Source organism: Triticum aestivum, chromosome 4B (assembly GCF_018294505.1).
Source record: "Triticum aestivum cultivar Chinese Spring chromosome 4B, IWGSC CS RefSeq v2.1, whole genome shotgun sequence".
Lineage (NCBI taxonomy): Eukaryota > Viridiplantae > Streptophyta > Magnoliopsida > Poales > Poaceae > Triticum > Triticum aestivum.
Genome location: NC_057804.1, coordinates 519,115,431 through 519,140,576, shown reverse-complemented (window position 1 = coordinate 519,140,576; position 25,146 = coordinate 519,115,431).

The following is a 25,146-nucleotide window of genomic DNA, read 5'->3' as shown; positions in this document are numbered from 1 at the left end:
TGAAGAATATGATATCAAGTTCATCAGATGAATTTCATTAAGCAGTAAACAGATATAGCAGTATGAGGACGTGTGAAATGAAGGTTCATTTCATCATGATTCGCATGCGTCCTTTCAGGCATTTTTGTCAGGTCCCCAGCAAATTCTTCAGACGTTAAAGCATGTCTGGAGACCTGACCCTGCAGAAGAGATTAGTTCTTTTTCTTCACCACCCACATCTGAAGGGGTGGCAAAGAGTTCATCACTCTGCGAGCACCATATGAGAAAGGTGGCAAAGATGCCAAACCATTTCGTTTCACATAAGAGGGATTAGGGTAAGCATATGAATAAGCAGAGAAATTCTTCGAGGACTTATGAACATAATGATTTGAAGAATAATGCACATATTCATAGCCCTTAGCTCTACCCTACGAAACAGAGTTGTTAGCACGATGATAATCATATGAGTACTTTGATCCTTTTGAGGAATTTGATCTATATGAGGACTTGGATCCATATGAAGAATTTGGTCCATATGAAGAATTTGATCTGGGGTTCCTGTTCTTCACAGGTGGTGTCATGAGGACATTCACCTGAAGACTTTCAAGGCACTTCTTTGGAACCCAGATTTTCTTCATAGGAGAACCGTTCCTGTAGTTAGTGCCAACATATCTAGCAAATACTTCACCATTCTGATTTTTGAACAGTTTATAGTTGGAGTCAAATGACTCATCAGAAGAATGAGGAGATTCACATGTAAAGCCAGATAAGTTAGATGGATCAACTGGAGGTCCCTTTGCAGCAACCCATGAGGTTTTGGGGTATTGCTCAGGCTTCCAATATGTTCCATCAGCATTGAGTTTCCTCTCAAAGGCAATACCCTCTTTCCTAGGGTTTCTGTTGAGGATCTGCTTTTTAAGCACATCACAGAGAGTCTGATGCCCTTTGAGGCTTTTGTACATGCCTGTCATGTACAATTCCTTCAGCCCTGCATTGTCAGTGATACTAGAAATGTCCTCAGATGAGGAATTAGTAATAGCAGAGGCAGATGAAGAATTTGTAACAGTTGAAGCATTTGAACATTCAGGTGAAGAATTAGCAGATTCACGTTCAATGCACTTTAAGCATGGAGGAACAAATTCTTCCTGAGAAGCGCTGATTTGTTGAGTTAGTAATGAATCGCGCTCCTTCTGAAGATCTTCATAACACACTCTTAGCTTCTCGTGATCAGTCAAGAGGGTATTATGTTGATCTTGAAGGGCGTCAAACTTGGAATGAATTCTCTGAAGACATTCACCCAATGCTTTTAACTGATCCATTTCTTTACCCAACATATCATCACTCTTGTCTAGCATGTTTTGCATTTGTTCCAAAGCCGTTTGTTGTTTAGTGGCAATGCAAACAAGTTTGGTATAACAAGATTCAATATCATCATCAGATTCATCATTATCAGATTCATCATTATCAGATTCATCATCACAAAACTCGGATGAGGATCATTCGGTTACCTCAGCACCGTTTGCCATGAGACATGATGCGGAAGATGATGATTCTGGCTCGAAAGTCATCGTTTTGAGAGATTCCTTGAAGTCCTCAAACCAGGGATCATGACGGGTTCGATGACCTTCATAGACATCAGAGATTCGGTCCCAGATAAGCTTCGCATTGCCAAGATGCATAATGCGCCTGAATTCATCTCTGGATAGGCAGGAGCAGATGACATCCTTCGCCACGATGTCAAGTCGAGTGTACTTGCGAATATCATCAGCGCCCGCCATCTTGCATAGATCAGTAAGACCAATCTCAGTGACGGTCCACAGCTCACTGTTCCTTGCCATGAGGCGCTTCCTCATCATGGCCTTCCACTTGGGATAATCACGACCGTCAAAGATAGGGCATGTCACTTTCTTCATACCTGCGGTCGACATAACTAAAACTCTAGTTGGTTAAACCAAAATCACACAGAACAAGGGAGTACCTTGCTCTGATACCAATTGAAAGTGCGTTATATCGACTAGAGGGGGGGTGAATAGGCGATTTTTATGAATTCTTCACTGAGGAATTTGCCGGTGAGGAAATTCCTTACTGAAGAACTACTAGCAGCGGAATAAGTACTCAGAAGTAAGCGTAACAGAATACAAGCATGGTTATCATGATGAAATGAAGACTAGCACAGAGTACAGAAAGCATAATCACAGGATAACACAAGATGAAGACAACAGACTGAAGAAATTGAACTGAGGAAATTGAGAAAGTCTTCAGTCAAAGTCTTCAAACACAGATATGAACAAACATTCAACACAGTAATGAGGAAATGAAAGAGTTGAGGAAATAGAACCAGTTAGGTTGGTGAAGACAATGATTTGGTAAACCAGTTCCAACTGCTGTCTCAGTTGTACATCTGGTTGGACCGGCTGAGTATTTAAACTCGAGGACACGCAGTCCCGAACACCCAGTCACTGAGCCGCAACTCAGGACACCCAGTCCTCACCGTATTCTCCTTGAACTAAGACCACGCAGGCCTCGTCCAATCACTCGTGGTAAGTCTTCAGCGACTTCCAAACCTTCACAGACTTGGTCACTCGGCGATCCACAATTCCTCTTGGATGCTCTAGACCTTGATGCCTAACCGTCTGGAAGAAGCACAGTCTTCAAAGGTAACAAGCGTCGGATCCATGCAGGATCAATTTCTTCAGTGATGCTCAATCACTTTGGGTTTGTGGGGGTTTGGTTTTGGATTATCCTCACTTGATGATTTTCGCTCAAAGTCCTCGGAGGATGGGTTGCTCTCAAATGACAAGTGTCAATTTCTCTCGGAGCAGCCAACCAACTAGTGGTTGTAGGGGGCGGCTATCTATAGCCTAGGGAGCAGCCCGACATGATAAGACATAAATGCCCTTCAATGATATGACCGTTAGGTGGATAAGATATTTTGGGACAGCCGGCGCGCATCACAGCAACGGTCGGAAATTTGACTCTCAAATTCCTCAGGGCTATCATGTTCCTCACTGTGTAGGCAATTCACACTGGCGAATTCCCAACTCCTCAGTCAGAGCAAAGTCCTCAGTGACCAGAAGAACTGCGTCTCTGTCACTGAAGAAATTGACTGAACTATATGAGATTTCCAATGGCTTCACTCGAAGGGATTAGTAGGTGTAGGATTTTGAGTTGAGCATCACATGGAAATTTTTCCTTAGTATTTCCTCGACCCCCTTTAACAATACGGTGTTTCCTATGACTCAAAAAAGAGAAAATGAAACTACGAAAACAAAAGTCTTCACGCTTCATGTTCCTCAAATGAATACCAAGTCTTCAAGGTCACACCAAATTCTTCACTTTCAAAGTCTTCAGAAAGTCTTCAGAATATCAAAGTCTTCAGTCGAAGAACTTCATTTTTAGGGGTCGACTTTCTCTTTAAATATCAAACTCCTCATAGACTTATAGACGTGTGTACACTCACAAACGCATTAGTCCCTTAACCTATAAGTCTTCAATACACCAAAATCACTAAGGGGCACTAGATGCACTTACACTCAGCCACCTGCCTCCGGAGCCCCAGCCTGTGGCCCGGCCTCAGGAGCACGCCTACTCCTAACGATGGAACCTCAAGAGTGGTGCTGGATCACAGAGCTCAAGAGTTACTTAACGCAAGGGACCTTGCCGGAGAAGGAGGAGGAGGCAGAGTGTGTGGCGCGGCAAGCCACATCATACAACATCATGGATGGAGAACTCTACCGGAAACGACCGAACGACGTGTCCCTGCGCTGCATCACCAGGGAACAGGGGAAGGAACTGCTGGCAGATATACATGGTGGAGATTGTGGGCATCATTCGTCGTCACAGACCCTCGTCGGCAAGGCGTTCCTCAGCGGTTTCTATTGGCCCACTGCGCTCAATGACGCTGTTGAACTCGTGAAGGCTTGCGAGGCTTGCCAATTCCATGCCAAGCGGATCCACCAGCCGGCAGGAGGTCTGCAAACCATCCCCCTCACTTGGCCATTCGCGGTCTGGGGGCTAGACATCTTGGGCCCTTTTCCTCGGGCGCCGGGGGGCTATCGCTACCTCTACGTCGCCGTGGACAAATTCACCAAGTGGGCCGAAGTCGAGGCCGTCCGCACCATCCCCGCTGGTTCTGCAGTCAAGTTCATGAAGGGCATCGTGAGCTGGTTCGGAGTGCCGAACCGCATCATCATCGACAACGGTTCGCAGTTCACCAGTAACCTTTTCAAAACATACTGTGCTAACCTTGGGACGCAGATATGCTATGCTTCGGTGGTGCACCCCCGAAGCAATGGACAGGCCGAGCGGGCCAACGCAGAGGTCCTGAGAGGCCTCAAGACCAGGACATTCAAGAAGAAACTGGAGGCCTACGACAGAGGCTAGGATGACGAGCTTCCGTCCGTGTTGTGGTCCATCCACACAACCGTGACCAAGCTGACTGGAGAGACCCCCTTCTTCCTGGTCTACGGAGCCGAAGCGGTCCTCCCTCACGAGGTCAAGCGTCGATCCGCGCGGGTCCTGGAGTTCGATGAAACGCTACAGGATGCCATGCGGGGGACGGACCTCATGCTGGGGGAGGAGCGTCGTCGAGAAGCTGCACTGCGGGCGGCAAGGTACCAGCAGGCACTCCGGCCATACCACTGCCGCAACATCCGCCCCTGAACTCTCGAGGTAGGAGACCTCATGCTCCGACGGGCCCTCTCCAGGGAGGGACTACATAAGCTCTCTCCCATGTGGGATGGCCCGTTCAAGGTTGTTCATGTTTCCAAGCCCGGCTCCGTGCACTTGGAGACTCAAGAGGGAGTACCTATACAGAATGCGTGGAACATCCAGCACCTCTGGAGGTTTTACCCTAAGAAGGCCCAGAGCCTGTGAAGAAGGCGAATGCCTATGAAGTTCATCTTTTTTTTGGAAAAGGCCCAGAGCCTGTGAAGAAGTCGAATGCCTGTGAAGTTTATCTTTTTTGGAAAAAAGGCCCAGAGCCTGTGAAGAAGGCGAATGCCTGTGAAGTTCATCTTTTTTGGAAAAGGCCCAGAGCCTGTGAAGAAGGCGAATGCCTGTGAAGTTCATCTTTTTTGGAAAAGGCCCAGAGCCTGTGAAGAAGGCGAATGCCTCTGAAGTTCATCTTTTTTTGGAAAAGGCCCAGAGCCTGTGAAGAAGGCGAATGCCTGTGAAGCTCATCTTTGGAAAGGGCCCAGAGCCTATGAAGAAGGCGAACGCCTATGAAGCTGTCGCGTTTCGGAAAGGGCCCGGAGCCTGTGAAGAGGGCCAACGCCCGTGAAGCTTGCTTCCCTGAAGAAAGGCCCGGAGCCTGTGAAGAAGGCCAACGCCTGTGAAGCTCGCCGCCCGTGACACTCTCATGTAATAATGAGTTGGGGCTGTACACGCCCCGGAGTCTCAGGAGTGCCGGCCTCAGGCCATGGGGCTCCCTCCCACGCCCAGTGGCAGCACTTAGCTCCGCGCTGGTGAGAAGACGTTGAAGACTAGACTAGGTGCCGGACGCGGCTTTTTCATTTGCTTTCTGTAGTTGACTAGTTATTCCCATTTGGAGTTTTTATCGAAACTATCACCATCTTTTGGTCCGAGGTTCTTCGACCTTTCTTCGCTCTCTCTCCTCGATTTCTCTTGCGTGGGGGCTCGCGAGGCAGAAGCCCCGGGAGCCCTCGCGAGCGTTAGTACCGCTATTGCTCAGGTTTTCACGGCCCTGGTCCACAGCTGGAGCACCCCTCCTGACCATGCCTCACGGGCAGCGCAACGCGAACACGGGGCCTGGATCGGTCGCCCCCGCGGCCAGGGCCGGAGTTCATTTGCGAATGGGCGTACAACAGAAAGGAACAATATCAGGATAACAAAAGCAGTACAATAATTAACGGCGTTAACCCAAATGCGCCCCACGGGGCCACACATTGTTGTCTTTTTGTGCAGGAGAAACGAGAAGGGATAGGCTGGAAGGGCACATGCCGTTCCTTACTTATAGCCAGCGAAGGCCAACCGTCGACCTCCACGATCACAGGTAATCATGACCCGCTTTGCATGCAGGGACTTGTCGAATCCGTGCGGTTACCAAGGCGTCGTGGGGAAGCGGAGCCGCCCACGTCCAATCAACCGCCACGCGGCGCCGAAGGCTGCAGGCTGTTAGGGCCCGCGACGCTTCGCACTTGCCCTTTCGCCTCTCTGCTCGGCCAAGTTCGGGCACGCCGTGGGCCCGGGGGCTACTGTCGGCGTTCTGGGAACGGGGGTCCCCAGACTTGCCTGCCTGCGGCCTGTGGCGTGGCTCAAAGGGGGCCCCGCACATCCCATCTTCATCAACGCAAGCTCAAGACCCTCGCAAGGGGCTAAGCCTCGCGGGGCAGACGACAAGGAGCTTCCTCAGGCACGGCCTCGTCAGGCTAGCTCATGAGGAGGCGGAGAGTTCAAGGCAGGGTACCTCGCAAGGTGCCCATGACGCAAGCCATGACGACCAAGGGCGCCAGTCGGGCGCCAGCCCGCGCAGTGTCCTCCCTTCCTCTTTGGTGCAAAAGGAGCAAGCACAGGCGAGGGTATCAAGCAAAGGCATCCATTTCGGTGCAACAAGACCAAGACCAGACCAACGGCTGGAAGGGAGTCATCGTGGAGCCCAAGCCGGCGTCATCACCAGAGCCTTTGGCAGGCGAGGACCATCTTTAGTCAGGATAGGTGTACCCGCTGTTCCCCTTCAAAATGGCCAATTGTTGGCGCCCTTCCCGCTCAATATTTGGGAAGAGGCCCAGGGCCTTCGCCTATAAATAGGACTAGCCACCCCCAGGGTAGAGGCAATCTGGATCCTCACCAAGAAACCAGTAGTTAGAGCGACTAAACCCCTCTCATCAGTTCGTCGCACCAGCCAAGAACAGACCCTCGTGAGGCTGTTCTTCCTTGTATGGTTCCTCATCAGCCCAAGAGGCAATCCACCACACCACACACTGGAGTAGGGTATTACACCACAATGGTGGCATGAACCAGTATAAATCGTGTGTCTCTTGTGCTGTTCTGTTTAGTAGTTTAGGTCCCTGCGGTTCGGCGAGGAGCGAGACGGCTAAGGGTTGAATCTCCGCGCGCACCCCAGTGCTCGAACCTCAAGGGTCTGCCGGAACCTGAAATCCGACAAAAACCTAATTCCACCGCCGCAACCTTCTGTATCTACGACTTCCCATCTTGGAGCCTTCGTCGGCGCTCCACCGGAGGGGGGATCAATCATGGAGGGCCTCTACATCATCTCCAAGGCCTCTCCTATGAGTTGTGAGTAGTTTAACACAGACCTTCGGGTCCATAGTTATTAGTTAGATGGCTTCTTATCTCTCTTTGAATCTCAATACAAAGTTCTCCTCGATCTTCTTGGAGATCTATTCGATGTAACTCTTTTTGCGGTGTGTTTGTCAAGATTCGATGAATTGTGGGTTTATGATCAAGTTTATCTATGAGAAATATTTGAATCTCCTCTGAATTCTTTTATGTGTGATTAAGTTATCTTTGCAAGTCTCTTCATATTATCAGTTTGGTTTGGCCTACTAGATTGATCTTTCTTGCAATGGGAGAAGTGCTGAGCTTTGGGTTCAAACTTGCGGTGTCCTTTCCCAGTGATAGCAGGGGCAGCAAGGCATGTATTGTATTGTTGCCATCGAGTATAAAAAGATGGGGTTTATATCATATTGCATGAGTTTATCCCTCTATATCATTTCATCTTTCTTAATGTGTTACTCTGTTCTTCATGAACTTAATACTCTAGATGTAGGCAGGAGTCGGTCGATGTGTGGAGTAATAGTAGTAGATGCAGAATCATTTCGATCTACTTGTCATAGACGTGATGCCTACATACATGATCATGCCTAGATAATCTCATAACTATTCGCTTTTCTATCAATTGCTCGATAGTAATTTGTTCACCCACCGTAATACTTATGCTATCTTGAGAGAAGCCACTAGTGAAACCTATGTCCCCCGTGTCTATCTTTTATCATATAAATTTTCCATCTACTTTTATTTGCATCTTTACTTTTCCAATCTATATCATAAAAATACCAAAAATATTTATCTTATCATATTATCTCTATCAGATCTCACTTTCGCAAGTGGCCGTGAAGGGATTGACAACCCCTTTATTGCGTTGGTTGCGAGGTTCTTGTTTGTTTGTGTATGTGCATGGGACTTTTGAGGAGCCTCCTACTGGATTGATAACTTGGTTCTCAAAAACTGAGGGAAATACTTACGCTACTTTGCTGCATCACCCTTTCCTCTTCAAGGAAACCAACGCAAGCTCAAGAAATAGCAGTGGAATCCTACGAGGACTAGTAGTCCTAGTAGGACTCCTCTCTTGGGCGTGCCCTAGGGTCCAGCCAGCCTCCCCCTTTCTCCTTCTCCTTTGTATACGGGGCAAGGGGGAACCCTAGAACACACAAGTTTCTCTCCCAACCGTGTACGGTGCCCCCCTCCACAGTTACAGACCTCGATCATACCATCGTAGTGCTTAGGCGAAGCCCTGCGTTGGTAACATAATCATCACCGTCGCCACGCCGTCGTGCTGACGGAACTCACCCTCATCCTCAACTGGATCAAGAGCACGAGGGACGTCATCGAGCTAAACATGTGCTGAACGCAGAGGTGCTGTGCGTTCGGTACTTGATCGGTTGGATCGCGAAGAAGTTCGACTACACCAACAATGTTATTTAAGCACTTCCACTTTCAGTCTACGAGGGTACGTGGACACACTCTCCCCTCTGGTTGCTATGCATCGACTACATAAATCTTGAGTGATCATAGGAATTTTTTTTTTTGAAATTACCGCGTTCCCAATAGAAATATATTCTACAAAAGAAAGACCTTACCAGCGCTATCTGCTTCGCCTGATGGATCTCTTCGCGAGCACTCCGGGATTCGACCCGTGCCTCTTTAGCCTCCTGGAGGGCTTTGGCAAGTTCGGACGATTGGGTCGAAGTCTTCTCCTCCAAAGCCTCACATTTGATCATGGCACCTTAAGCTCTTGCTCGACATCGGCCACCCGAGCCTCGTGTTGACGGCGGGCAGCCTGCTCGGTCTTTAGTTTAGCAGCCGCTTTCTTAGTGGCTGCCTTGTTCGCCTTTGCCTCTTTCTAGGCTTGGGCAAGGGTGCCTTTGAGGGTCTCAACCTCGGCCGCACCAACTATGCTCATAATGAAAGCACTACATGGGTTAAATCTCTAAATATAACTATCACTTATGATATACAATTGAAAAACATTGTACGCATACCTTGCGTCTCATCGAACCGCATGTTAATGCGATCGATCTCTTCATTGGACACTTGAAGCTTCCCATTGAGTTCAGAAACTTCAGTGGCCTGGGCGGTCACTGCTAACAAGGAAGCCTGTTGCAATAACAGAGAAGTATGTTAGCTTTCCCAAATTTTGTGTTGATCCTCTACCCGGTTTATTTTCCACCAGACAGAGCCTCAGGGGCTACTCTCTGTATACAGGCATACTCCTACATATATGGAAAGGCGTTTTGAGCATTACGTCACACACCTCAAAGCCGGTCAGTAGGCTAGTAAAAGCTTCGTTCTGTCTGCTCTTGGCGGACTGAACCTTCTCCACCACCACACACATCCGGGTGCAGTACTCTTCCACTATGGAAGCACGTTGCAATGCTTCCGCTAGAGTGTTTGGCGCCTTCGAATTAGTGGAGGTCACCAAGGGAGACGATGCTCCCCCTCCTTTGAAGAGGGATGTTCACCTATTCCCAGAGCTGCATTTGTCTCTGGAATGGTGTATGGCTGGGGCCCAGATTGTTGGGGGTCCCCACCGTCGGTTGTCATAGGGGTCGCCTCCCCTATGTCTTCGGCGGCCGAGGTGTTAACCTCGGACGCTTTCTCGACAGCCTCGCCCGCCCCTCCACGGCCAGGAGAGGTCCTTCGGGACAACACCTCAGTGTCATCCATGGTAATAGGCGAGGGGCTCATGGCAGTGTCTTGCTCTCTACCATATCAGGTGGCATAGAACTCCCCTCCAATAATGAAGGGTTCGGGAGATCGCGGGGAGGGCTGAAAGGCACATGGCATAATAAATTGTAGGAAAACTGAAAGATAAACACCACGTATCTAAATACTTACGATTCGGCCAGGGGCTTCGCCCTGGGAGGCCTTTTAGGGACCAGTTCGGCATCTGAGTCCGAAATGTCCTGGAGGGTCATCTTCTCCCTCTTGGGCACCTCCCCCTTCGGGTCTTCGGAGGCTGCCCTCTTCTTCCTCCCCTTGCGGGGGAGTCACTTTCCACCTCATCCTCCTCTTCCTCTTCTTTGGAGGAGAGGGCTTCGGTCTCTTTGTACATAGCGTCTGAACGATCCTTATGGCGGCGGCCGCCCTTTGCCTCCTTGCCCTTCTTATTCTTGGCCTTCTTCTCCGGTGCCTGATACGACACTGGGACCAGCATTTCTATCAGCTGGGGTGTGGCTGGGTCTTTGAGCAGCGGTGCCGGACACTTGATCTGCTCCACCTTCACCGTCCAGCTCTACACGGAAGATAGACAATATGTTATATCTAAACTTATTTTACCGAATAGGTACTCGGGAAAGTCATGCTTACCGGTGAGGCCGGATTCTCGATGTCTTCGATGTTCTTCGGCCACGTCTTTTGGGCCTTGAAGAGCAGCTTCCATATGCCTTCATGCGTGGTGCCGAAGAAACACTTCAATGTCCGTGGTTCTTCCGGATTGAACTCCCACATGTGAGAGGCCCGGAGTTGGCAGGGAAGAGTGCGGCGGAAAAACATCACCTGAATCATGTCGGTGAGGCTGGTGTTTTTGCCTATCATGTTGGTGATGCGCATTTTGCCGCATCTGCACCTTCGCCGCGGACCCCCAGTCAAGGCCCTTAGCGATCCAGGAGGTGAGCCTCGTGGGTGGTCCAGATCTAAAGTCAGGCGCGGCTGCCCAGTTGGCATTGCGGGGTTTGGTGATGTAGAACCACTCCTGCTGCCACACCTTGACCATCTCCACGAATGCACATTTGGGCCAGACGGCATTGGGAAGCTTGCTCACCATGGCCCCGCCGCAATCTGTGTGTTGTTTGTCGACCACCTTTGGCTTTAGATTGAAAACCTTGAGCCATAGGCTGAAGTGTGGGGGAATGCGGAGTAGAGTCTCACACACGACGATGAACGCCGATATGTGGAGGAAGGATGTCGTGGGAAACGAACACCTATGGGGCAGGGCCCCTTCTCGATCCGGCAGGGAGCGGAGGGCGAACGAAGAGCAGATCGAGGCGAAGCACGCGAGGGATTTTACCCAGCTTCGGAGCTCTCCGGAGAGATAAAACTCCTACTGCTGCTTTGTGGTGGTATTATGTTCTTGCTCGAGAGTGTGAGCCTTCTGTCCTTTCGAATGAGTCCAACCCCCCCCCCTTCTATGTTGCGCATGGGCCTCCTTTTATAGGTTAAAGGGGTCACCGACAGGTGGCAACGCAGGCAAGGGTACAAATGTAAAAAGAGTGGTTGGTACAACTGCTATCTACAGTGCACCCTACCTAACTCTAACGGCAGGGGACAAGGGCATTTAATGCCCGTCGGATCGCCCAAATAGTGCAGAAAACGACCGTTAGGGGCGCCACCGTTCGCCACGATGGCCTTCTCGTCATCTCCACTCGCCACCTCGCACCGCTTGGCTGCACGGCCACCCGCCACGTGCGACAGGAATGATCCTGCGGCGACACGTCGTTGGATGCGCTGGAACACGGGCGCAGAGCGATGGCTTTGCCGCGGCAAGTGCCCTGCCGCGGTCGTTGTCTTGTCGCGCCCGGAAGCTTGTCGCTCGTCGGGTCTTGTCGGGATGTGCGGCGCGTCGCGGCAAGTTTCTTGAAATGCCTTGGTTGGCCTTCCCGGCAAGCTCCTCTTGCCGGGGCCTTGTTCTTCCCGGCAAGCTCCTCTTGTCGGGGCCTTGTCTTCTTAGTTAAAACATTTTGTTCTTGAATGGCATAAATAGGAGCTACGGAGGATCTTGGCGGGCACCCGGCAAGCCTTGCCGCTGGGCGCTACGACTGCCCGTGCACAAGTTTGGGATCCTAAGGTACCCCTACTTTAGTACACCAACAGGAGCCCCCGGGCCTGGGCCACACACGGTGCCGAGCGCTGTTGGCCCAGGCCCAAAACAGGGCACGGGCACACGCGACCTGAGTCCACACCAAATCTAACTCCGTATCCACCGCGCCCTCTCGTAACGGCACGCGTCAAACACAGCGTCGTGGGAGAGATCGTGGGTGATTCTTTAATCAAAAAAGGCGTAACGTTCGCCTCTCCTCTTTATAAGCAGGGAAAACAGGGGCCGTTCCCCCACCTTCGCCACTTGCGGTTCCTTCCTCAGAAAGCTCCGCCGCTCCCCTCCGCTTCCCAAGCCGAAAGAGAGCAGCGCTCCGCTCCCGTCGCCGCCGTCGCCGCCAATGCCCTCGCTCTCCCCCACCGCCTCCGCCATGGCTCGGAAGACCGGGAAGGGCGCGAAGTCGGCCGAGGTGCTGCGGCTTGAGGCGCTGCGCAAGGAGCGAGCACTTTTCCCCCCCGAGCTCACCCCGAAGGCGCTGCGGGAGTGGTTCTATCTTTTCTGGTCGAAGGAGACGCGGGCGCATCCGCGCATGCAGGTACTCTCCGCCGAAGCTTCTACTTCGAAGCGGTGTCCAAAAGGATACTACTTCTTCCCCTTGTTCTTCTATTGCGGGCTCTGCCCGCCCTTTTCCGATTTCTTCTGCGACATTATGAACACGTACGGGCTCCATCTCTTCGACTTCACCCCCAACGCCGTTCAGACCATGGCGGTTTTCGCGCACCTTTGCGAGAATTTCGTCGGAATCCACCCAAATGTAGCCCTTTTCCGCCACTACTTCATGCCCCGGGTCGAGAAAGGAGAGCCCTTGTCTGGCGGGATCGCCTGGATCTCGAGAACCGGCAAGAAGGAGGCCTATCTGGAGGGGGAACTCCGTAGCAAATGGGATGAGTGGAGGGCGGAGTGGTGTTGGATTGTTGACGCGGATCCGCATCCATTCACCAGCCTGCGTCAAGCCTGAGTAGTGCGCGGCGGTGATTGCAGTGCCCTGGCGGCGGACGATGCTAGACTGAAGATCGCCACCACCCGGATTCTGCGGCTCAGGCTTGCCGGGCTCACTGTAGGGGCTGTTGGCGCGGACTTCCTTCACCGCCGCATCGCCCCTCTGCAAGAGAGGGGGAGGCCCGCCTGGCTGTTCGGGGGCCCGGCAGATATCATGAGGCTGCGCCCAGGCCTCAATTCTAACTTCACTGTCTTGGAGTTGGATGGGATGCTCAAAGAGCTGTTCAAGCACAACCCCAACCACCCCGAGTGGTTCAGGCTGGCGCAGGGCGTCGTCCCCTTGTGCAACAACTCCCAGCTCGATCGCATCCGCGCAATGATGCCGGAGTGCGACTCGCATGGGATTATCCCGACTTGGCAGGAGCCCTCCGACGAGGTCGTGCAACAATTCTTCGACGGCCTGGTGGAGGTAGCGGTCCGTGCCGACGAGCAGAAGCTTCTCACCCGCGACACCGCTGATGATGAGCTACGGTACATTGCCACCAGGGCGGAGGAGGCGGCGGCAGCCGCCGCCGTGGGCGAGTTTGGTTTTACGTTGGAGGAGGCAGAGGCGGCCGAGGCGGCAAGCCTTGCCGACCGAGAGGACCTTGTCGGGGATGTCGTTGGCGAAGGAGAGCCCGAAGCGGAAGCGAGCGAGCCTGCCGAGGGCGCAAGCGGCCAGCCGTCTTCGAGCAGCTTGCCACAGGCAGAGCCCCCAGCGCAGCCCCCAGCTCAACCAAGAAGGCGCCTCCGTAGGACTGGAGACACAGCAGGGCAGCAGGCAGGCCAACAGCCGCAGCGCTGCGGGACACGCTCCACCGCGGCAAGCACCGTTGCCGCGGGAGCATCTCAAGCCGTGCCGGCAACTGGGGCGGGGTCTTCTCGGGGTGCCACTTCCGATCCTGCTGCAGCTCCCGCCAAGCGTCCAAGGGAGCCTACTCCTCCGCCTTGTCGTGAAGAAAGGGTACCGGACTTCGACCTTTCCACGCTCAGCTCCGACGAGGAGGAAGAAGAGGAGGAGGAGTAAGACTTTCTCCTTGTTGTACTTATATTTCTTCGATTCTTGCTGTTTCTTGTTTTGTATCTGATCTGCTTCCCTCTGAACCTCGTTCCATTTCAGGACTCTGGCCGAGAGAGCGGCGGAGAGGGCCAAGGTCCCCGTGGTTGTCATCGAGGACGATCCTGCTGTGACAGTAGAGGACGCGTCCGAGACCACCTTGTCGGACCCGGCAACCTCTCCTCGAAGCAGCCCCCGGCGCAGCCCCCAGCGTAAGTATCTGTTCACTTCCTGTTGTGGGGCGCGCATGGGTGCTCTTCCCTTGCTGATATCTTGATTGTTGATTTGCTTGTGTAGGAGCAGAACGGGCCCATCAGGAACAACCAGAAGCCGCTCCTGAGGTGCTATCTGCTTCGACTACGCCGCCAAGGGGCGATTCCCCGACAAGGGAGCGCTCTCCGGCAAGGGAGAGGTCCCCAGCAAGGGTTAGTTCTCCGGCAAGGGACGGGACCAGCGAACCTTCGGTGGTGGAGCCCATGACCACAGACAGCACAGGTAACCCTCCTTGTCGAAATTTTTCCCTTGGGTTCTTCTTCTTCTGATCTTCTTTTTGGATATTTGCTTGACTTTTCCTTCCTCTTCCTATCTTCAGATCCCCCTTCCGTAGATCCGATGGAGACTAAGGCCACCGGCGAGGAGGATACACGCGGCAGCACTGATGACGCCGCCGCCACCGAGGGAGAGGCCGGCGCTGACGATCCCGCCGGCGAAGAGGCCGCCAAGGCTGCTGGCGCAGGAGCTGGCGTGGGGTCCGGCGATTGCACTGACGACCCCGAGGGCGCAGGAGCGCAAGGCGCTACACCAACCGCCGACCCCTCCGCCGCTGATGCAGCACCGGGCTTCGAAGAGCCCCAGCCCGGCGCCTACTTGAAGGCCGGCGAGGGTGTCTTCATCAAGCTTCCCTGGGCGTCGAGCTCCAGGGCGCCGGTCGAAGGAGAGGCATTTGACGGGGAAGTGCTCGCCTCTGCTGGGCTGACAGTGGTTGACGCGCCAAGCAGCAGCAGCGGCGAGTCTGAAGAGGAGCAGCTGCTCCAGAAGTTGGTGTCTCTCTACCGCACCCGACAAGCGAAGCTGGAGTCCCGGGAAGCGCTTGTCGCGCAGGCGGGAGTTGACATAGAGAAGCATGCGGAGGAGCTCCAGAGCTGCAACCAAGAGGCCCTCCGGTCCATTGCGGAGGAGAGGGCGTAGCTTGTCGAGGCGCGGAAGGCCTTCCTCCTCGAGAAGGCAGAAGCTGAGGAGCAACAGAGGCTTGCCGCTGAAGAGCTGTCCACCCGGGAAGGTGAACTGACGCAGCGGAAAGTCAATCTGGACAGCTACGAGGAGGAGCTCGCCGCACGTGAGCAATCACTTGGTGGGGCACTCAAGGAAGCGAAGGACGCTGCCGCAGCTGCCGAGGCCACCAAGAAGGAATTGGAGGTGAAGATGACGCAGCTGGAGGCTGATCTGAAAGGGAAGGATGAGGAGCTTGCCGCGCTCCAGCGCGAACGCAAGAAGGATGCCCTCGCTCATGGTGATCTGCAAGTTCAACTTGCCGATAAGGTCAAGGAACTGAACGCCGCCAAGGACTCAAATGCTGATCTGGAGCTGAAGCTGGTCACGCTGACTGAGACGCTGGACGGCGCCAAGAAGCGAGAGGATGACTTGAAGAAAGAGATCAAGGCCAATGAGGAGCTGCTAACGAGGGCCGCCGAGACTCAAAACACCTTCAGGGCTACGGTGGAGCTCTGGACGGAAGGCCTCGTCAACATTGCTGCAGTCATCGACGAGGAGCTGGCGCAACTGGACTTGGCGGGCTTCGGGTACTCCTCCGACGAGAACCTCCAGCCCAGCGCCAAGCTTACTCTGTTCTTCAAGGGCGTGGTGACGGCTCCCCAGCAGCTCCGGGAAAGATCCCAAAGCAGCTGGCTGATGAGTCACGCGCAATCTGCGCCAGAGTGCTGGAGAAGGTGTTGGTGAAGGTGCTCTTCCGCAACCCGGGCCTCAACCTCACCAACGTCCTTAAGAAGCTGCCGGCGGGTGCCGATCTTGAAGAGCTCAAGGCCCTTGTCGCACCCATTGTGGATAAGGTGAATGAAGTCAGGAGGGTTGATGGCGACCGTGTAGATTAGGCCGCGTGTTTTCTCCTTTTTTTTGCCGCTGCTAGACATGTTACGGGAACAACTTATTAGAGCGCGGCAAGTTATTATTGTAATATAACTTTATTCTGGGTAGTACTTGCTATGTTATTTCCTTTACTTGATTCCCTCCCTTGTATGTTTTTACCCTACACTTTTTAGGGAACTTGCCGGCGCAGGCACCCTTTGCCGCGAGCGCTGAGTGCGGAACATCAGCAGCCTGCTGGCGGTGTCGCCTCCGGCAAGAAACCTTGTCGGAACTAGTCGCAGCACACATATGTTGTTGAGCGGACTCAAAACAAAGTAAGGGCGCAACTGGCCACGAGTCGGTTCCTCCGTGCACAGGTTTTCCATACAAAGCACGGTCGTTCAAGGAAGATAACTTAAAAAATTTCAAAACTAGTTGTACTCAAACTTTGGCAACTTAGCTTTTTTGTCGTCTGCGTCCCGACAAGGCTATACTTTTCTTGAACGACACCTGGTCCACACCATTATCTCCTCCTTCCCCCCCGGTGAACTTGTGGGCGGAGGAACCTTCTTTTTGAGAAAAAGAAAGAAGAGAAAATAAAGATATGGAGCCTTAAGGCTCATTATTGCTTACCGGGGGCAAGAGCTGTACAAAGTGTCAGATAATACATGGAAAAGAAAGAAAGCATGAAATTTGACAACATTTGCAGAGCATATGATCTTAATTTATGCGCGGGATCTGCGCCCGGCTTTGTACAAAGGGTTACATGCAACAGCGGCAAGGCTTGTACAAAAGGTGGTTGCCGGAATAGCAGGTTCCGGCAACCGCGCCTTATGGGTAAAACTTACGGAGATGCCCTATGTTCCAGGAGTTGCTCACCGGAAAGCCATCTTCGGTCTCAAGGCGGACAACGCCAGGCCTAGTGACTCGTTTCACCCGATAAGGGCCTTCCCACTTCGGCGTCAACTTGTTGGAATTCTTGGTGGATTGAACGCGCCGAAGAACAAGGTCGCCTTCCTCGAGACTTCTGGCCTTGACTTTGTGGCTATGGTAGCGGCACAAAGCTTGCTAGTATCGAGCAGCTCGTATAGCAGCCTGAAGACGATCTTCCTCAAGGAGCAGCGCGTCATCTTGCCGCAGCTGCTCTTGCTCAAGCTCGTCATAAGCGAGCACTCGAGGCGATCCGTATACGAGTTCCGTGGGGAGAACTGCCTCTGCTCCGTAGATGAGAGCAAAAGGTGTCTGGCCAGTGGCTCGATTTGGCGTCGTCCTGATCGACCAAAGAACCACTGGCAGCTCCTCGATCCAGTTCCTTCCGCACTTGTGCAGCCTGTCGAAAGTTCTGGTCTTGAGTCCGCGCAGCACTTCAGCGTTCGCCCTCTCCGCTTGACCGTTGCTTCTCGGGTGAGCAACAGAAGCGAAGCAGATCTTGGCGCCAAGATCTAGGGCGTACTGCATGAAGGTGCGGCTTGTGAATTGTGTGCCATTGTCGGAGATAATCCTGTTAGGGACTCCGAAACGGAAAACAATCGACCTGAAGAACTTGACTGCCGACTGTGCTGTCACCTTCCTGACTGCTTCCACTTCCGGCCACTTTGTGAACTTGTCGATTGCAACGTACAAGTACTCAAAGCCCCCGACAGCTCGGGGAAAGGGGCCGAGGATGTCGAGCCCCCAGACCAAAAATGGCCAGGATAAAGGGATCGTCTGGAGAGCTTGAGCTGGTTGATGTATCTGCTTGGAGTGGAACTGGCACGCTTCACACTTGGTTACTTGTGCAGTTGCATCCTGGAGGGCTGTTGGCCAAAAGAAACCTTGCCGGAATGCCTTGCCGGCAAGTGCTCTTGCGCCAATGTGGGGACCACATATGCCTCCGTGTATCTCCGCCAACAGCTCCTGTCCATCTTCCCGGGGAATGCACTTCAATTTCACTCCGTTGAATCTTCTTCTGTACAGTATGTCATTGACAAACTGGTACATACTTGATTGCCGGGCTACTCTCTCCGCTTCTTCTTGCTCTTCGGGAAGTTCTCCTATTTGAAGGAAACGGACGATCTGCTGCGCCCATGCCGGAGCTTGTGGCTCGATGACAAGGACTAAAGGCGCAAATGCTGCTGCGGGAACATCTGCTTCCACGGCAAGAACCTGCGGTTCAGCCGGAGCGTGATGTTCCCCGGCAAGGTTGCCGGAGCAAAACTTGTCGGGGGCGTCTGCTTCAACGAAACAAACCCTAGGGCTTGTCGGAGCAGACTGCCCCTCAGCACTCTTTGTGTTGATTTTGGGGACCTTCTTGGCGGCGGCTTCGAGGAGCTCTGCCGGAAAATAGTCACCAGAAATCAACTTCCTCTTCTTGCTCTGTCCAGTTGATGGTGTTACAGATGGTTGAGTCAGCTTGAGCACAAAAATTCATGGTTCCACAGGCAACTTGAGTGCGGCACACTTTGACAGGCCGTCTGCAATGTCGTTCTGAGCTCTCGGAACGTGTTCCATCTGTAGGCTGTCAAAATGCTCTTCCAACTTTCTCACTTCGTGAATGTAAGCTTCCATCAACGGACTCTGATAATCTTTGTTTACTTGGCGGACGACAAGTGTTGAGTCACCCTGACAATGAGCTTCTTGATCCCAAGGTCTGCAGCGATCCTGAGTCCGGCAAGCAAGCCTTCATCTTCTGCAGTATTGTTTGTTGCTTGCTCCTTGGGAAAGTGCATCTGGACCACGTACTTGAGGTGCTCTCCGGTGGGTGCGACAAGTAATACGCCCGCACCGGCGCCTTGCAGCAAGAAGGCACCATCAAAGTACATGACCCATTCTTTGCTTGTCTCCTTGACGGGGATGCTTGTCTCCGGAATTTCTTCATCAGGTGTTGGCGTCCATTCTGCTTTAAATTCTGCCAATGCTCGTCTCTGAATAGTTGAAGTACTCTCAAACTTGAGGCCAAAGCTTGACAATTCCAGTGCCCACTTGACGATCCTGCCTGTTGCTTCCGGATTCTGCAATATCCTCTTCAACGGAAAGCGAGTGACAACTGTGATCTCATGTGCTTGAAAGTAATGGCGCAGCTTCCTTGAGGCCATGAGAAGGCCGAAAAGCAACTTCTGCACACCAGAGTATCTTGACCTAGCCCCCTGCAGAAGGGAACTGACAAAATAAACTAGGCGCTGCACCATCTTCTTTTGTTTCTCTTCCTCTGGCTGCACAGATCTATCCTTGTCGGGACCAGAGCTTGTCGGGGAAGCCCCCTGCTTGTCGCTGGATTCGCTTGCCGTGGTCGCTGGCTCATCGTCCGCCTCCCTTTCCGCTACTAACGCATTACTAACCACTTGATTGGTTGCCGCTAGATACAACAGCAACTTCTCTTGTGGCTTAGGTGCGACAAGTATTGGAGTGGAGGACAGGTATCTCTTCAAGTCCTGCAGCGCAGCCTCCGCTTCCGGAGTCCATCTCATTGGACCTGCCTTTTTCAAAATTTTGAAAAATGGCAGGGCACGCTCAGCAGACTTAGAGATGAACCTGCTAAGAGCAGCAACGTAGCCGGCAAGCCTTCGCACATCCTTGACGCGCTTCGGTGCTTCAATCTGCTTGATGGCCTTGATCTTGTCGGGATTGGCTTCAATCCCCCGCTGAGATACAAAGAACCCGAGAAGCTTGCCGGAGGGGACTCCAAACACACACTTCTCGGGGTTCAACTTGAGATTGATCTTACGCAGATTTGCAAAGGTCTCGTCCAAATCTTGGATCAGAGTTGCCCTGTCCTTGCTCTTGACCACTATGTCATCCATGTAAGCTTCTACATTCCTGTGCAATTGTGGCTCAAAAGCATGACTGACTACTCTTGCGAATGTCAAACCAGCATTCTTCAGTCCGAAAGGCATCCGTACGAAGCAGTACGTGCCACATGGAGTAATGAACGCGGTCTTCTCTTCATCCTCTTCTGCCATGAAGATCTGATGATATCCTGAGTATGCATCAAGAAATGAAAGCAAATCACATCCTGCCGTGGAGCCGACAATCTGGTCAATGCGCGGCAAGGGAAATGGATCCTTGGGACAAGCTTTATTAACATCGGTGAAGTCAATACAAAGCCTCTACTTCCCATTCGCCTTGCGCACGACTACAGGATTGGCTAGCCACGTGGGATGGAGTACTCCTCTGACAAGGCCTGCTGCTTCCAACTTCTTGATCTCTTCTGCAATGAATTCTTGTCGCTCCACTGCTTGTTTCCTGACTCTCTGCTTGACGGGCCGTGCGTGAGGATAGACGGCAAGGTGGTGCTCAATTACTTTCCTGGGAACACCGGGATGTCAGACGGTTGCCATGCAAACACATCGACATTCGCCCGCAGGAAAGCAACAAGCACGCTTTCCTATTTAGGGTCAAGCGTGGCACTGATGGTGAAGGTACCACCAGTGCCGTCCTCCTTGGCGGCCACTTTCTTGGTCTCTGGTGAAGCTGTCTTTGCCTTCTTACACTTGCCGGTGGAGCTCGATGGTGCGTCCTCGATGGTAGTGCAGCACTCCGAAGAGGTGCGCTTGCCGGAGTGGGCATCAGAGCTCTTGCTGGACTTGGTCTTCTTCTTCCCCCCGGGAGCTTTAGCGGCAAGTGGTTTGTGTTCTGCTGCGGCTGCTGCTTCCCGGTAGATCTTGTCGGTACAGATAAGGGCATCTTTCTTGTCACCAGGGACAGAAATGACACTTATCGGACCAGGCATCTTGAGCACATTGTAGGCGTAGTGAGAGGCTGCCATGAACTTGGCGAGCGCTGGACGGCCGAGTATCCCATTGTAGGGCAATGGGAAATCAGCAACGTCAAAGGTGACCTTCTTTGTCCTGAAGTTCATCTCGCTGCCAAATGTCACTGGCAGTGTGATCTTCCCCTTCGGCTTGCTCCTTCCCGGGATGATTCCTTGGAAAGTGCCAGTCTCTTCGAGCTCGATGTCGGGGATCTGGAGCTTCTTGAGCACCGCGGAGGAGATCAGATTCAAGCTGGCCCCGCCGTCAACCAGCATCTTTGTGACCTTGAGGTTGCGGATAGTTGGCGAAACCAACATCGGCAAGCACCCGACCGCAGTTATGCGATCAGGGTGATCCTCAACATCAAAGATGATGGGCGTGCTAGACCACTTCAGAGGCTTGCGCGACTCAACTGACGGTTCTGCTGTATTAACTTCCCGCACCCACTGTTTGAGCTGGCGGTGCGAAGTATGCAGAGAAGCACCGCCGTCGACGCACAAAACCTCTGTTGCTTTCTGAAACTCCTACTCGTCGGCCTCATCCTCATCCATCTCTTCATCTTCGTCTTCATCTTCATCCTTGTCGCGGCCGCGGGGAGGCCTGTCTCCTTGCCGCTACTTGGCCTTGCCGCGGTGCCCTCCCCAGCCGGGACGCTTCTTGCCGGATCCTCCACCACCTTCTTGGGCCTTCTCCTTGTCGCGTCGCTCGTATTCAGCTTTCTGTAGTTCAACAATCTGCTCAACTTTCTTGCATGTCTGGAGATCATGGCCCTTGGTGCGGTGGATCTTGCAGTACTGCTTGCCGGAGCCGTCCTGCTTGTCGGCGGCCACCACGGCCTCGCCGGAGTTACTAGCTTTGGCCTTCTCGGCGCCACCTCCATTGCCGGACTGCTCGACGACTAGCACATCTTTTGCTTTCCTCTTTCTATTGTTCCGCCGCCGGTTTTTCCTTGCCGGGGCGGCATCCTCACTGTCAGACCCTTCTGCTCCTACATTCTCTCCGGGGAGTTTCCTCCCCTCTTCAGCACGTGTACACTTGTCGGCCAGGGCATATAGCTCGCTGACGTCTCTAATCTTGCACATCGCCATCTCCTCCCTCATCCTGCGGTTTCGCACATTCTGATGGAACGCGCTGATGACCGTGGCAGGGTGGACGTCTAGGATGTTGCGTTGCACTTGGCTGAATCTCTGTATGTACTTGCGCATGGGTTCTCCTTCCTTCTGGGCGAGCAGATGAAGATCGCTTTCCTGGCCATGGGGCTTGTGGCCGCCTGTGAAGGCGCCGACAAACTGATGGCACAGATCCGCCCATGAGGAGATGGAGTCGTCCGGCAAGTGCATGAGCCACGATCTGACGTTGGGCTTGAGCACCAGCGGGAAGTAGTTGGCGAGGATTTTCTCGTCGCGCCCCCCGGCCGCCTGCACCGCGATGCTGTAGACGCTGACGAACTCCGACGGATGTATCCTGCCATCGTACTTCTCGGGTACATCTGGCTTGAAGTTCTTGGTACTGGGCCACTGGACTTGCCGCAGCTCATGGGTGAACGCAGGGCAACCTGCCGCGTACGGCAAGTCGCCTGGTTCCCCTGGCGCATGCATGTCGACAGTGGGTCCAACGCGCTATTCTGATTGGCTCCGCGCTTCTCTTCGACGTTCGATTCGAGTGCGAGCGTCCTCTTGATGTCGTTCTTGAAGAACTTGGCGCTGATCACGACGAACTCGTGGATCTAACGACACCGTGGAGTCGTTGTCGAGGTTGACCCGACGAGTCGGCGATCTTGGCCTTCGGGGCGGGGAGTGCACGGTGGTGGCACCCCCACCGGTCTTGTCGCCACTGGCTTGCGCTTGGGCGTCTTGCCGCGGCTTCGACGTGCTTGGTTGCCGGGGAGTGTCGCCGTTGGCGAAGCTGATGAGGCTCTGAATGGTGATCCTCCAGTCGTCGATCTTGTCCGGCGCTGGAGGGTAGTCTAGGAGCAGTTGGGCTCGAGCCAACGCTTCTTCTGGGGTTTTCGGCGGCGGGGGCGAACGACGCGAGGAGCGGGATATGCTCAAACTTCTAACAGTGTTAGAAGGAGCAATATCTCGTCCAGGCGACCGTGCCGCGCTCGTGCCAACATGTTGGCGTGCATGTTGTCCTGGAGCGTCCCGTGATCCACCGGCTTGGCCTTGTTCTAACGCAAGCACGGTGCTAGGAGCACCATGGCGTTGTCGATCCCGCGCCTCCTGAGAGGGGCGCGGTGCATGTACGGACGCCGAAGTTTGCGGGGCCTTGTCCTTGGATCTGGTGACAATGGGAGCTCCCCCATCGGCGCCTGTTCTTTCGCCGGTGTCTACCCCACCGCCCGTTTGCTCCGGTGGCGGTGGAATCGACGCGGATGGAGCGGCCACCTCCGAAGCCTTCCTCTTTGGTGGCATGTCGATGAAGATGTTGATGTAGCACGCGCGAACTCCGGATCAGGTTCGCACAACCTCGACGCCACCCTACCTGGCGCGCCAAAGATGTCGTGGGAAACGAACACCTATGGGGCAGGGCCCCTTCTCGGTCCGGCAGGGAGCGGAGGGCGCACGAAGAGCAGATCGAGGCGAAGCACGCGAGGGATTTTACCCAGCTTCGGAGCTCTCCGGAGAGATAAAACTCCTACTACTGCTTTGTGGTGGTATTATGTTCTTGCTCGAGAGCGTGAGCCTTCTGTCCTTTCGAATGAGTCCAACCCCCCTTCTACGTTGCGCATGGGCCTTCTTTTATAGGTTAAAGGGGTCACCGACAGGTGGCAATGCAGGCAAGGGTACAAATGTAAAAAGAGTGGTTGGTACAACTGCTATCTACAGTGCACCCTACCTAACTCTGACGGCAGGGGACAAGGGCATTTAATGCCCGTCGGGTCGCCCAAACAGTGCAGAAAACGACCGTTAGGGGCGCCACTGTTCGCCACGATGGCATTCTCGTCATCTCCACTCGCCACCTCGCACCACTTGGCTGCACGGCCACCCGCCACGTGCGCCAGGAACGATCCTGCGGCGACACGTCGTCGGATGCGCTGGAACGCGGGCGCAGAGCGATGGCTTCGCCGCGGCAAGTGCCCTGCCGCGGTCGTTGTCTTGTCGCGCCCGGAAGCTTGTCGCTCGCCGGGTCTTGTCGGGACGTGCGGCGCGTCGCGGCAAGTTTCTTGAAATGCCTGGTTGGCCTTCCCGGCAAGCTCCTCTTGCCGGGGCCTTGTTCTTCCCGGCATGCTCCTCTTGCCGGGGCCTTGTCTTCTTAGTTAAAACATTTTGTTCTTGAATGGCATAAATAGGAGCTACGGAGGATCTTGGCGGGCACCCGGCAAGCCTTGCCACTGGGCGCTGCGACTGCCCGTGCACAAGTTCGGGATACTAAGGTACCCCTACTTTAGTACACCGACAAAGGGATTCGGGGCCAGATCATGGAAATCTAGCCCGTAATATAACATGAGGCCTCAGCCAAAGGGGTGGAGGGGGAACCCTAGCCCCCAGAGTGGGGATGACCCGATCCTTGGCAGTGAGCCTATGCGTGCTATCCACGGACAAATACCCTGCGCTCCGAAGCTCCTTGATGTCCTTCTCGGTGATGGAGGAGGCCTCCCATTTTCCTTTGGAACCAGATCCAGACATGGCTGGGGAGGTTGGTGGTGGTGAGAAAGATTAAGCTTTCGGGCGTTGGAGCTCAGAGGAAGGGAGGGCAGGAGATGGAAGTAGGCGTAGGGAAAGAGGAGGAATCTTTAATCTCTTATAGGCGGTGAATGCCAAATGCCCCCCACTCAAGCCTTAAAACTCGCCTGTTCCCAAAGAGATCGTGCGAATGGCGCGGTTGGATTACCCAAAATTGTATTGATGTGAATCCCGCAATGGGCGGGCATGATCTCTGTTTAACAAAACGTGCCAATGGAGGTTATGCCTCGAAACGCGAAACAGGGGGCGTGAAAACTGTTCGAAATATTAAGGAGCTAGATGTGACGCTTCGCTGAAAAAGTTGTAAGTAAAGGACACTGTTTTATTTTGACATCCTACCTTCGTGGCTAAGGTTGTGTTAATTATACAGGGCCAGACACAGTTCCTTTGTGCATGTAGTTATCCTAAAGTGTTCAAGAGAAGGAACCCGCCTTCCAATGCCGAAGACAATTCGCGTGCCGAACACATCGTCATCGAAGACTGGTTCAGGGGCTGCTGAGGGAGTCCTGGATTAGAGGGTCCTCGGGTGTTCGGGCTATTTGATATGGGCTGGACTGA